The sequence below is a fragment of the Bombus vosnesenskii genome, unplaced genomic scaffold, assembly GCF_011952255.1.
Source record: "Bombus vosnesenskii isolate JDL3184/JDL3185 unplaced genomic scaffold, Bvos_JDL3184-5_v1.1 scf7180000013931, whole genome shotgun sequence".
Taxonomy (NCBI): domain Eukaryota; kingdom Metazoa; phylum Arthropoda; class Insecta; order Hymenoptera; family Apidae; genus Bombus; species Bombus vosnesenskii.
The window spans coordinates 215,204-229,029 of record NW_022883289.1 but is presented as its reverse complement, the minus strand read 5'-3'; the positions used below and the strand labels follow the sequence as shown (position 1 = coordinate 229,029).

The 13,826-nt window shown below is 35.8% G+C and overlaps 1 protein-coding gene across 1 annotated transcript in view; it reads left to right on the top strand.

Annotated features, from left to right (window-relative positions):
- The window catches only part of LOC117239335, a 239,009-nt gene that overhangs the window by 20,318 nt on the left and 204,865 nt on the right, over positions 1-13,826 (top strand). The window contains exon 2 of the mRNA XM_033504832.1: positions 4,618-4,697. The gene's annotated coding sequence lies outside the window, so the exon portion shown is untranslated. The remainder of the gene's footprint in view (positions 1-4,617; positions 4,698-13,826) is intronic.

Sequence of the window (13,826 nt, the reverse complement as noted above, 5' to 3'; positions counted from 1 at the left end):
GGTGGTACAAGCGGAAAGGGGGTGATTCTACGCGAAAAAAGAAGTCGAAAATATGGAATAAAAATTTTTCGTTTGAGGTTTTGTTTTCCAGAAAATCGACTTTGAATTTTCGCTCGGTACGCGTGCGGTACGTTATAACGGATTTCACTGTGGATCGTTGTTTCGATGGAAAAATTTACAAACAAAAATTAAAAAAAAATATATTTATTCTATATTTTCGACTCCTTTTTTCGCGTAGAATCACCCCCTTTCCGCTTGTACCACCAGTTACCAAGCACCCTGTATATATGTAATATTCGACATTGTAATTTCATTTAACCTTTTATCAAAATTCTTTGCAAGCAGTGATGCCTGATAGCTACTTCAATTTGCCAAAACTTCAATTCCGTCTCTTTTAGTATTCAGTCTAGGCTGTCTTTCATGTCTGGAAATACCAGCAACCAACCTAAAAGGGACCGGTTTCGCACCGCCAATACGTCACAGTAACATTTTAGGGAAATTGTCCTTCCTTCCTGGCTGCCGTGCGTTCATCTTCGTGGCTACTTTGCGAATCTGGATTGTCCGTTATGAGGCACTTGGATACCTGAATTTGGAGATCCAAACAAAAGTGTCTAAGCGAAGATTAAGTATATCCTTTGGGAACCTGAGATTTTGATATGAGAAATGTCCGAAAGGATTTTTGTTTTTTATTAATGCAATTAACACTAAAACTACAACACCAGCCAAATTGACTAGTTTTATAATTTTATTTTAAAATTCTTACTTCATGTTATATTTTTTCCGCAATGATGTCTAATGACTTCCGCGACGATAGCTAAAAAAATAATATAATGAATTTTATTTGGTTTTTAATGTATTCAAACTGAAAATAAGTTTGTATCAAGGCTACTTATACCAATACCAGTCAAAATGACTGCAATCTATTTATCAGTTCAATTTATCAATTAACCAGTTTTCTTGTTTTGTATAATTTCCCACACGTTTTTAAAATTTTTACTGCGTATCATTCAATATGATGATATCAGTTATCAGGAAAATTCCGGATCGATCGCTAGATTCTACAATTTTATAAATGTGTCAACCCGCGTTTAGAGATCATGGTCCTAGATGGATTAATAATACCAAAAGTGTACTACATAACATGCAATTCCTTCTGTAAGAAAGTAATAAATCAATAAATATAAAAATATTCTATTATTACGTATTTTTTGAAGACCAGTCATTTTCATTGGTTTTGGTAAAAATAGCTTCGTGTTAACTATCGATAATTCTAGTGTTAATATTTTAATTTTGATAACGTCACGTATTTGTAATGTGCTAGGTTTTATAGAGAAAAGAGTTACACGAATCACAGTCATCGATTTTCTTTTATCTGCATTGTTAGAAATAGAATTGTAAATGTGAGAGTGGCAGTATTCGTAAGGTGATTCTGTATCATCTATATATTGTTTGATAAAGATTTTTTTACATGGGAGGTAGTGGTTAGATGTGGTGAAGAAGTTCATCTCTGTGAAAGTGATAACAAATGAAAGTTTCTAATGGTTTGACCAGATAGAGTTTGAGTTTCAATTTAGTTAATGTACAGTTGGCTAAGGATTATAGATTGAGAATTGTATCTATTGCTCAATACCACTACAGGATGGCTATAAACAATTCTATTGCATGAAAGTTCACCAACAGAAGCGGAGAAGTTCTGCGAACTTAATGCATTAACGTGTTTATTCGTCATAGAAAATATCGACTTCAAGACAATCATTGAAAAGAATGTACATAGTACACATGTTACAGTTGTTACACCAGTCATTTAGGCAGAGCCGGGACGTATTCATAGTTCTCGGATATGATAACATCTTCCATGCGAGATTCTCAAACTGGCTATAATCACTGCAAAAGTTCTTTCCATCTTACCAAAAGTTGTGTCCGCTTATGTTGGTCGCCAAATGTGCGACTTCGAAGATTACCAAACGCAAGGAAATCTTTAGAACCTCGTCTTCACAAACATTACTGAGAAATTTCTCATCGTATCATTTTACTGTAGAAAAAGAAAATATAAAGAGTTACTCATCTATGACAAAAAAAACGAATAAAGAATTGTAATTTGCAACAATCACGAGTAACGGTACACTTTTCGTGCAAAAAATATCCAGGATTAAAAAAGAAGCAATTGCATAGGATTCTATTCCTTTCATTATTTTGCTCGCACGTTGAATTCCAGCGAATATAAAGGCGCAACTATACAGACATCGTTTAGACACGCACATTCCGGCACAACTGTCGAAACCATAGACCATTCTGGGAACGCTATCGAAAACAGGCACCGGCGGCGAATACGAAGAAAATGGCCCCTTGGACCATGGCCATCGAACGCTGGCGAGATAAACTCGGGGCAGATTCAACGTGGTATCTTTACATAAAGGCTTAAATTTCCTGTCTGATATCCTGGTTTATTGTGGAAAATTGTAACGGCCGTGCCATTAACCAATGCGCTCGCGGGGTAATTGCCCTTTTCCAAGCCTGTTACCTTGTTTTCCCCAACTATCTGTCCGACGATTATGCCGCTTTCGCATCGATTCACGAACACCTTGTTTCCTATGTTACGTCGTGGCCTCTAATTGAGATTTTATCGATGGATAAGCCTGCTGCATTTTCGCAGGAGTTACATCAAGTTCCGTTCCCGTTAATTACACTACCGTTAACGATGTCTTTATTCCAATATATTATAATCTATTACATCGATGTTTATCTTGTATTCTATGAATAGCATATATTCTCAGAGACAAATTTCGAAATCTTCTTCTGTTCTTTTTTTGTTCTGTATAAGATTGTATATTTGTATATCTCTGTTCGAAATTATTGAGATATCTTTTATTTTTAGTAGTTATTTTTAGTAAAATTTGATATAAATTATAGACTTTGAGTTACATGCACTCGTGCAATGAAAACGAATTGACAAAAGTCAAGACAAAAAAATATTTGTGTTTCTCATGTTAAAATTATATGTAATGTCAGACTTGGATTCGCCAAATCTGCTGTTACGCCCCGAGCCTCACTATAGGCCGTGTTCCTAACCGTCTCCCTTGGTACTACAGTGTCGCAGACAGATCGTCTTACATGACCGTCGAGATATACACAAAGTAGCGATAAACGTATAGTTGTCGTCAAGCAGCGAGTTCTGGAAACATCGATTCGCCTTTGGTCCGTTATTTTATCTACACAAAAAAGGTGGTATACGTGATCATAGGCGCGAACGGTTACGAGACCCGAGCGTGGTGGGGGTCGTCTCCCAGAGAAGACAAAGGACAAAATCGAAGGGCAGTCAGTGGCAAATGAGAATTCAAACCGAATGCATCGAGTGGTTCAGAGTAATAAAATCGAGGTCGCTCAGTCAAACGAATACGTCGAGAAATATCATAAAATCGAGTCGAATTATAGTAACAAACTAATTGTATCATCGTTAAATTATTTGTGACGTGTTCATTATAATTTTAAATATTGTTTGACTGATTCGCGGCGTCGATTATCAGAATCGTAGCGAGAATTTACGCCTCTCGCTGACGCGTTTTCCTCGCGATGGCGTCTCTTCGCGAACGGTCGTAACATCTTGGACGTCGGTATAGGGATTGGAATGGCGCATATAGGTATGTCACAGGATTATGGATGTCTTAAACTATTTGTAAAGAGTTAGAATATTTTAGGTGATTATTCCAATTCTTTTTCATATTATGTGAGAGAAATGATCGAAGGAGTTGTAATATTATGTGTAGTTTCGTGTGAATTGATATTCACAATGAGCACAGTGCTAAAATATGTAATCTTAGGTAACTCTTGACAGTTTTAAAGGCGCATAGAGCATTTATCTAATAATTTGTACCTATTATTCTGAACTCTTGGGAACAATAGAACACTCATGTCAAAGGTTTACGTACTACTACTACTTTGCGTCCAGTCGTATATTTCGAATCTGGAAGCACCGGTACTAAGGCTAAGTTAACGGCACATAAACTTGACAGAAGTCAACTGCCGTTGAACGACGCTTAATCCTATATGACTGGCGAATATGTTCCACGAAATTACACAACATTTCTCTCGCTATTGTGAAACCTTCAAAAATGTTTCTTAAGACAAACAGATAATAACGAAAAACGAAAATGATTCAGAGGGATAGGTCTTAAATTCATTCACCTATGACACTATGCAATCAATATCGCATTGATGAATGTAGAACATTTTACAGTGACGTGATGTTTATTGATATGTAGTGAAATATCAGGACTAGGAACGAGTAATTTTTTTTAGCTCGAAAGTGAATAAAGTCGACTGGGAAGCGGTGTATTGCAATCATGTCTGTTCGTTGACCATGTGGCTCGACGTGCACGATCGCCAACAGCTCATAGGACACGCCAGCGACTATAATTGAGATTTTATCGGACCGTTAAACGCTACGAAGTTCCGGTGCAACACGTGCCAAAGTTTACACAGCAGCACGGGCCACGGTCGCTGTTGCGCTTCGATGCTTCTTGAAATGCGACAAGTCGACCATTTGTTTTCATTCGATGGTCATTCCAACTATTTCTAATTTCTAATTGGCGTTTAATAGGAGAACGATCTTTGTTCCAGAATAGTAGACGCTGGGATTTTCTCCGCGAACTGCGTGATGATTGCTATGCCGGGCTTTTCCAGGCAACGACGAAAAATCGGTGAGTTTTTACCAAGATCTTCTTTTCAATCGTTGAGAAAAATTTGAATTATGTTGGGGATTCGATGACATATTTTTTAAATATATTTATGGTATTTAAATACGTGGATATCTTAAATATGACGTGAATATATTTAAACATGAGATACCCAAGATTTTTTAACCCCTTGCCTTATGATCCCCTCCGTTAGTTTTTACACTCCCACTCAAGAAAAATAGAACATTTTTTATTTTTAATGCAACTTCAATATTTGATAAATGATGAATTTTAAATTGCGTGCGGTATTTAATAGAATGTTTAATATTTGCATCTTACATGTCGGATACTTACTTTCTACTTCATCATATCTTTTCACGAATACTTAAATTTTTCCAGTTTTGAAGGAAATGTGATTATAATCCTAATATACAATATATGTACTCTAACGCGATGCTAAGTAAAATTGTGTATAGTAACTTCTTTCTCTTTAAAGCAAGAATTAATTGCATACTGCACGAGAACAGCTTGTCGACTTTTCGCGCGATGTCACCGAGTAATTAAATAACTATTTTCGTGGAATTAGCCTGATTTATGTAAAAACAGTACGTGTCTTACTTTCCTCGTTGATTTAGATGTATAAATGTTTGATTCTGAGGCAAATTAGTATTAGTTACAAAGGATTTTTTTGATAAATAGAAGACAATGATTTAAAATTCATTACAACGTACAATTAAAATGGGAAATCACGGGTTATTTAGCTATTATGAAAAGAAGTCGTGACTTCAAAAAAATTTGGAAAAATGTGAAAACCATAGAAAAGATATAATTAACTTCACTTGCCAAATTTTATGAAAATAGAACAAATACAAACGAAAATGAATAAAAATGCATGATGAATACTAAATATTAAAGTTTTATCGAAACCAGTGTAAAACTTGTATTCAGGGGTACACCGTATGTTCATGCAATCCAGCGAGCATTCGTATACGTTACATCCCTTTCCGATACAAAATGATGCGAGGACTGTACGAAACCAGGGAAACTACTCGTGAATTCTCGTCACGTGTTGCACCCGAGACAAGAGCACGCGTCTCGACTCTTAATTTCAGCTTAAGCGTCGATCCTCTTACGTTTTCGTCGATTAAAGACACCTATCGTCGGTAGCGATTCGACAAAGTCAGACTCGCAGCACGTGGACAAAATATCGAGCACGGAACAAGAAAAGGCACTTGGAAGACGCCCTGTCTTCGCGGCCCTCGCCATCACCGCCATTAGCTACGCTCCTAATACATTAACCGGTGATAATAATGCACCCTTGCGTCACGCGAGACGCTCGTTCTCCACAGATTCGTCGAAATTTCGACGCGAAACTATGTTTCACGTGGTTAAGATTACGTTGCTGTTTCTTTCGCTTTCGCGGTTTCGCTGGAATTTCAAATAGCTCACTTGGAAATTCTTGCTAGATTAGTTCGATGTTGCAAAACATTTCTTATTTAATTCGCTTTTGTTTCTTTTCACATTCTTGTAGATTTATGTATATGTAATAATTATACACATTTATGTATTTATGAGAAATTCAAAAAAACATAATATACAAAAATATAAAAAATATGACTACTGAGATATCTATTATAAAATTTAATGGATGAATTAAATTTTTATGTATATATGTTCCATTTCTCAAGTTACGTTGATAAAAATATAAAATTACATAAAAATCCGCAATTGTGATAAATGCTTAAATATTTTCAGTCTGACGATTAGTTTTCAATTTTTCAGAAACCGAACAATCTCAATCTCAGTAGAACTGATCAATTTGATTTATATATACAAGGACAGTTGCACAACTCTTGAAACCAAGAAGATTCGTGATTAATTCCACAGTGTGTTCAGAAAAAGCCATTTCGAAGTTGATCCGCGAATCTCAATATTCTTTATCCCACGAACGTTATGCTCTATATCCTACTCCGTGGAACTTTTAAAACACAGTTTCCTGTATGCTCGTCCTTCCGAACAGTTCCCCTTTCTTGTTGATAAATTCGCCGAAACTATAGAAAACTTTCTATTGCGGATATCGTGCTCGATTTTTCTTTCTTTAGGAACGTTACGATATAACGTTTCGATTTGAATCTATCAGCAAACAGTAACCAAAAGACCGATTTTCAATGGTGCTGTAGTTGAAATGACTAAAGTCGATATACGAATGCTGAAAATTTAGTTTCAATTACTTGATGACAATACGTTTCCTTCGTTAGGCTTATTGGTGGATGCTATGTATCATCTGATTTCTGTTAGGTTGTCCGAAAAGTTTCTTTCGTTTCATAAGGTGATAATAGATGAACAAGAATTTCTGTTTTATATTATTTTATTGAATTAAGCGTGATCCATTTCGTTCTATTTCTATTATTATGCTCGTGCATAATTCAATAAACGAATATAAAACAAAAAACATTGTGCGTCTATTATTTCCTTTTAAAACGAAAGAAACTTTTCGGACAACCGAATACTATACATTCAAAGTTGGAAACGAATCCCCTGGAAAATTAAGGCTATTTTCAATATCGATTCAATATTTACTTGTGGAAATCACTGTAACTCGTTACTTTGGATAAAACCAATATAATCATAAAAATAGATATGCATACTGCCAAATCTCAAAGGATTTCTTTCTAGTTCTAGATAGTAGGTACGAGAACTTTTATTTAGATTATGTGTAGAAAGCTGAAATTCAAATGTCCCAAACGATCATTCAGTTTCTGTACTATGGGACTTAGGAAAGAAAAGCGATAGACACTCGAGGATGCCATAAATTAGGCTTTTCTGCACAGTGCATTGTGGATTAAGCGAATTATGACAATGACGTTCAGAGTAGATACTTGGAAGTATGTGTTGAAGTAATTACTTCAATAAAAACATCTTGAGGTGACCTGGAGACCGCTGTTACTCAGAAAATAGAATTTAGTGAAACAAAAATATTCTAAATAAGGAGAGGTTCACATTATTGTGTCCTTGAATATAAATTATATTTTGGGTTACAAGGCCTAGGAACAAAGGAATTAATAAATAGATTTCTATTTATAGTACATTATAGATTTTTATTTATTTAACTTTTTGGTAATGTCCTTTTGCTATAAATATATATATTCTATAGATTCTATTGTATTGTAACACTATGAGAGTGAGGATCTGGATCAGCATAAACTTATACACTATACTTATACCTTTATTTATTTCAATATATTTTTCTATTACAAATTCATCCACTCGTTCTTCTATCAATCAATCTCAATAGTATGGAGTTAATTGAAGGTTGTATTGTAGAAGCTGAGGAAACACGACAGATTTAATGGGCTAGAAATCTGTATCCAAGCAACTCTTTTGATTCCTCAATGATTTCGCTTATAATTTGTTCTATGGAGTTTGCAGTATTAATGTTTAAAGAAGCCACAAATCAAATTCTATTGTTAGATATCACCAAATACAGAGGTAAACCATATAGAAGTGAAAAAACATTCTGTACTCAGTTAAGGTATTAAGTTTAGGTATTGCAATTTTAACAGCGAAAAGGCTGAAATGTCAAGCGCTTAACGTTAAAGTCGGCGAGTCCCATTTTTTCTAATTTCGAAAAATTCCGATTCTGCATTGGAAAACATATGCATATTTGCGTAAGCTACATACATGTTTAGCTTTTTCGAACGAAAGCTGACTTTCCATACCCAGGTTATTTAATAATATCCGAGTGTTTCTGAAGCCAATACAAATGTTTACCGAAATTCGCATCGATAGAATCAGATCAAAATGGAAAAATACACGTATTTACTGACGGATGTGGTCCTTGCGAGATGATTCGTCACTGATTCTGAACTAGGTAGAAGTTGAAAGTGATTGTTCTGTTTTTAATTAAGGCGAATTAATGGATTGTGTCTTACATCTACTGGGTTGATGACTAAGTGATTACCACCTAATGACAAAATCCGCAATCACTTAGTTGCCAACCCATTAGTATCTATAAATAGATGCAGGTTGTAGGATCGCAAAGATTAGATGAAAATTATAGAACTGATATGAAGTAAATGAAAAAGTAAGTAAATAATGTTTCCATTAGAATGATAGGGGTGCACATAAAGAATATTTGATCTATAACAGTTAGAGGTGTGAAACAAGAGTTTGAAATTGTATGAACGAGAGATGCAAAATCTCCATCAAAGTTTTAGATGGAAAGAGAAAATATATGAAAAGCATGCAGGTTTTGGGAAAGAGTACTTAATATTCAATATTCTTTTTTATTCCAATATATTTAGTTCACTATTATTACATTATCATATTTATTAAATATAGTCATTATTTTTTTTATCTCACTATAATTACAAATGCAATGAAGATATAGACCTGTAAATTTCCTTTCCTACGATGAATAAAATCCGCAAAGGTTGGACTACTGTGAAGCGTATCTAACAAAAATTAGAATCTGCATATCAAGACAGCACTTTGTTATCTACTTCGTATAACTCGGTTAGTCGAGACACTAGCTCGAGCTCCTAATTATTAGAATTATCTGAATCAGTAATTTCTCATATTTCTCTGATCTCTTGAAGAATTTTTCTTCGGCTTCCACCTCTTACACACTTTTTTCCTGATTCTCCATCACAATATTACGTTATTAAAACTATTATATTAAACTACTACCCTAATCGTCGTTTATAAAGTTTATTCCCCATATGCAAAATGTAGAAGTCAGGTCTAATGAAATTCAAATACTCGTCGAAAGTCGACGAAATGGCTCGCGAGTTCTTTAGTTAAAAGCAAGAATTTTCTAGCTGTGTTTAATGGTGAGGACACGGTAACCACGATTGAAACTCCACTGGAGGAGGTAGTTCCGAGTAGAACTAGTGATTATTCCCTTATCGAGGAAGGAAATGTAATTTCTCGTGAATAAATATTAGCAGACGAGAAGGAATGAGGCTTCTTCTTCTACTTTTTTTCCAACTTCGGTTTTCGTACGACGCTCGATCGACCGAGATTGTTCGCGCGTCACGTCATCGTAAACCATTCAGGATAACGTGGAATAATCGCGGGGGATTCAATTGAAAAGTTCCATTATCAGCGCGATAACGGGCCCGAGAGTACCCACTCCCGTTAACAAGCGGGTCATGATTGTGACGGGCCGCTCACGATTGTGCGCGTAATTGCCGGCTGAGAAAGACGACTGCTTTTTGAGACGACTAATTCGTCTAATCACTTGACAAACTCGTTAGAGGAGAGCGTTCGAGACGAGTACATTGATGTTTGTTCGTCTCGATGCCATGGTGTGTTTCTGGATATGAATCCAATGTAATCGATAAAGTAATCCACGCCTTCGTTGTAGTAACGGGTGAATATGGGAAGTAGGAAACGAGAATGAGTTTCTGTAGGAAATTTATGCAGAAGGAAAGCAAAAGGAAAGGTTTGGAGATTTCTTAATATTTAACTGCCACTGTAGAGTATCTCAAATGTAATAAATATAATCATAACTCCATTTTCAAGTAACAAAAGACGTTTCAATTAGGTGAAATCTTATAATTATAATTCGTAAGTTTAATGTTTTTACTTTCTAATTTTTATTACTTTGTGTAGAGATTTTCAGAATCTTGTCAAAACATCCAGGTATTTTTATATCAACATAGTAGTTAATGGTTAATTTTCTGGAAGCAATATGCACGTGTTTACTCACACTATCAGTAAACCGAATCATTTATATTCAAAATGATACTTTTATTGTATTTTTCCAAAAGTCGGGGGAAATTCTGGAATACTTATCAAAGAATCTACTATGTTATGAGAACATTCGTTTGGATATATATTAAAAATTTCTTCTTAAGAAAAATAGGAACTCATTTCTAGGAAATTCACGGTTAAAAGATTTATCGATGTGTCAATTTATTTACAGGGAACTAATTAAACCGATCCGCGTAAAAGGATATTGCGAAATATGTACTACGTTAAAATATCTAAAGTTCTTTTAATAAAAGATACATATAATATCCGAAGAAATCATGGTATTTATTGCATCATGCTGAAATATTCGCAAGAAAATGAGGAAAAAGGGTAAAAGAAATGGAACATATGAATAGCGATGGTAGAACTGGCTTGGTTTCAGATACTGTAGTTATACTAGGTCGGGTTTCCATCCTTTGGCAATGCTTTCGACTACCCAGAAGGATACGCCTTTTTCGTGTCTGGCTATAGCTGGACTTAATTCACTGTTCGTCCGCGAAGTGGCACAGGTATAATTCGCCTTTACAGACGGTACCGCCTTTCTGCGATTAATATCGAACAACCTTTCACCACATTGCACTGTTAATACGTTTTTTATAATAACATTATATCCTAATTATCGACGTTATTGTCGATTCTATTAAACAAATAGAAAGGAAAGCTCGTTCGTCGAGCGACGTGGAATAACGAAGAACGTTGAGTGGCTCTCTTTGTTGAGTTCCTTGAGTACTTTTAACGTGTGCACCAGCTTATTTCACCATTATTTCATCGTGTTAGGAACGGTATAAGCTGAACAAGGGAGAAAACATTGCGGAAAAACAATCGTTTCGCGTGCACGGTTTATTAAAGCCGCCAGGAAAAAACTTCGATTCACAGTGTCAGAGGTGTAGCAAGAATCGCGAGTTTCAGTTCACGGCTTGTTGAAGCTACGACCACGTCGAAATTGTACTGCTCTGAGCGAAGTAAATTGTGCGCCTTCTTTTAACCAGAGTTCTTCGTTGCGGCATATACACTCTTTGCCTGTGTGTAGCACGACTGTCCTCTTTTCCAATTTTTTTATCGAATCTTTCATAAGAGACACTTTTCTCTCGGACATTTCGTTCTATCGTCCTGTTATCTCGTTTCCAGGATTTCGTCCCTAGCATAACCAGATACGATCATGCTCGTCTTTCTTTCTTCAGCGTGAAAAACTCGCGAACTTTGCGATTAGAGTAGTGAACACAGTCGGTTCAGGCATTAACAACGTTCTGAAAGCCTCCTTTCTTTCCCTCTGGGAACCCTGCTTTTGATAAAGCTTACTGCCATTCCTTTCTTCTTCTTTTCTGCTTTTTTCTTTTCTCGAGATGCTATTTTGAAGTTCGATATATGCGTTGGAAGTGAAGATTTTGTCAATAACAATAGGAATACAGGTATTTATCACTCGAATACTGTTGACTTCCAGCGTTTTTTACCTCTGCAGATGTAAAGAGACAATGAGTGGTAAATATGCATTGAATTCGTTACATTTATTTTTTTGTACAGTATACTTTTATTTTTTCAACCATAGTTTATTTTTTTTTTCTGTTTGGATAAAAATGGATTTATCCGAAATCCATAAATCTATGTACAAAAATATAATCACAATTTGCTCAACTTAAGTTATAGTTAGTATTTACAATTATATGTGGAATTTCCATCTTACGATAATTTTAAAGGCTCAAATAAATTATTCTAGTACTTATAACTTCTTTCATAATACACTGTATGGGAATTTATATACTTCTTCACTAAAAACGTCATCCTGTATTTTTTTGGCATTTATACCTTCTCGTTTATTTTGTTCCTTTGTTGTATTTAGTCTTTTTTTTTTTTTTTTTTTTTAGAAGAGAAGGAGTCTCTCATTATCTCTGTTGGTTGGTGTAAGATAAAATATTTTTGCAACGATAACGGAAACCATTGATCAGGCAATTGGTAAAATCGAACGAACCGCGAGCGTGTACGAATTTGTTGGCGACACGGCAACGCGTTGGACGTGTCGCGTGCGCGGAACACGAGCGGAATCGGGGATTGTAACGATGTAACCGCGGTCACTGTCGATCGCGAAACAATGCGTTTTACGGATATTTAGTTACGCGCTGTCAACGACAGCAGTTACGCCGAATTCGTGATAACGCTTCGTCGAGAGCAGATTACAGGAAATTGGTCGTTGCATCGCGCCCAGACGGAGCGACGTTTCCAAACCTTCCTACATTTGTTTATGTAAATTGCAGTCGGACATTCAATTTCATTTGCTTATTTTGCTTTAATCGAGATTATATCTTTTATGCAATTTCCCCATTTCCTTCTTTCGCACTTATTAAATCTCTCTCTCAAAATTACAAATATGTAGTCATACGATGCGAATTATCTTTATGGAAAAGTTTGGAACTTGATGATCCCCTTTGCTCTCAAGCTACTGAAAGGAGATAGAAATCTATGAACTTGAAAAATCTATGAATTTGATTTACTCCAGAAGAATGGAATTTTGTTTTGACGAAATAGAATGTTACTCATTTTTGATCCTCAAAATTTCAAAAAAATTATACCAATCCATGCGAAAGGATTTACATACGTTCTCAAAATGTCGAATAAAGATGAAACTCACTTTTTCCAATTGTTAATTTGTATAATATCGGAATTTACATATTTGAAGGAAATATATTGTCACAGAATCGGAATACATCAAAAGTCCTATGAAGCGTAAAATACGACCATTTCTTGTCTCCCTTTACCACTTGTGTCTCATCTTTTTTCTCAAAAACCATACATATCTAGATTCAGTGATTTTGATGCGGCAGGTGCAATAAAAAATGGAGTAAACCGGTGGAATAAATGAGCGGTTGCTTTGTCGCGTACTTTCACCTCCAATTTTTAAAGCGGCTCGGCTCGGTCCAGCGGACGGGCTAATTGAAAGCAGCTTAATTTACAAAACCCCCTGTGGTCACGGTCTCGATCTGGATTACATGGATTATGCAGGATGACTCATCACCGCTGTTCCGAAGATGTGTTACAAAGCTGATTGCAGCTATTATTTGGTTAAAGCTCGTTGCAACCGATCTTCTGTACTGCCTGCATTTCTCTGTGTTAGCTTTACGTTCGTGTATACTGTGTCGTTTCTGCAATAACAGAACGCATTCGCTCGCATCACCGAAATGCAATCGTGTCAAGTGAATCGCATCAGAGACGAGTCTCTGCACGTACGACTGTGCTCTGTCGCAAAGGGACACGCTCTGTTTGAAAGAGATCCTTGATCCTGTGACTTGCTTGGATCATCCAGCGTTCTGTTATTTGTAATTCAAAGAGGAACAAGATAGAGGAACGATCAGATTACGATAAATAACGCATTCCAGACGCTATATGAATATTTGACGCTATGGA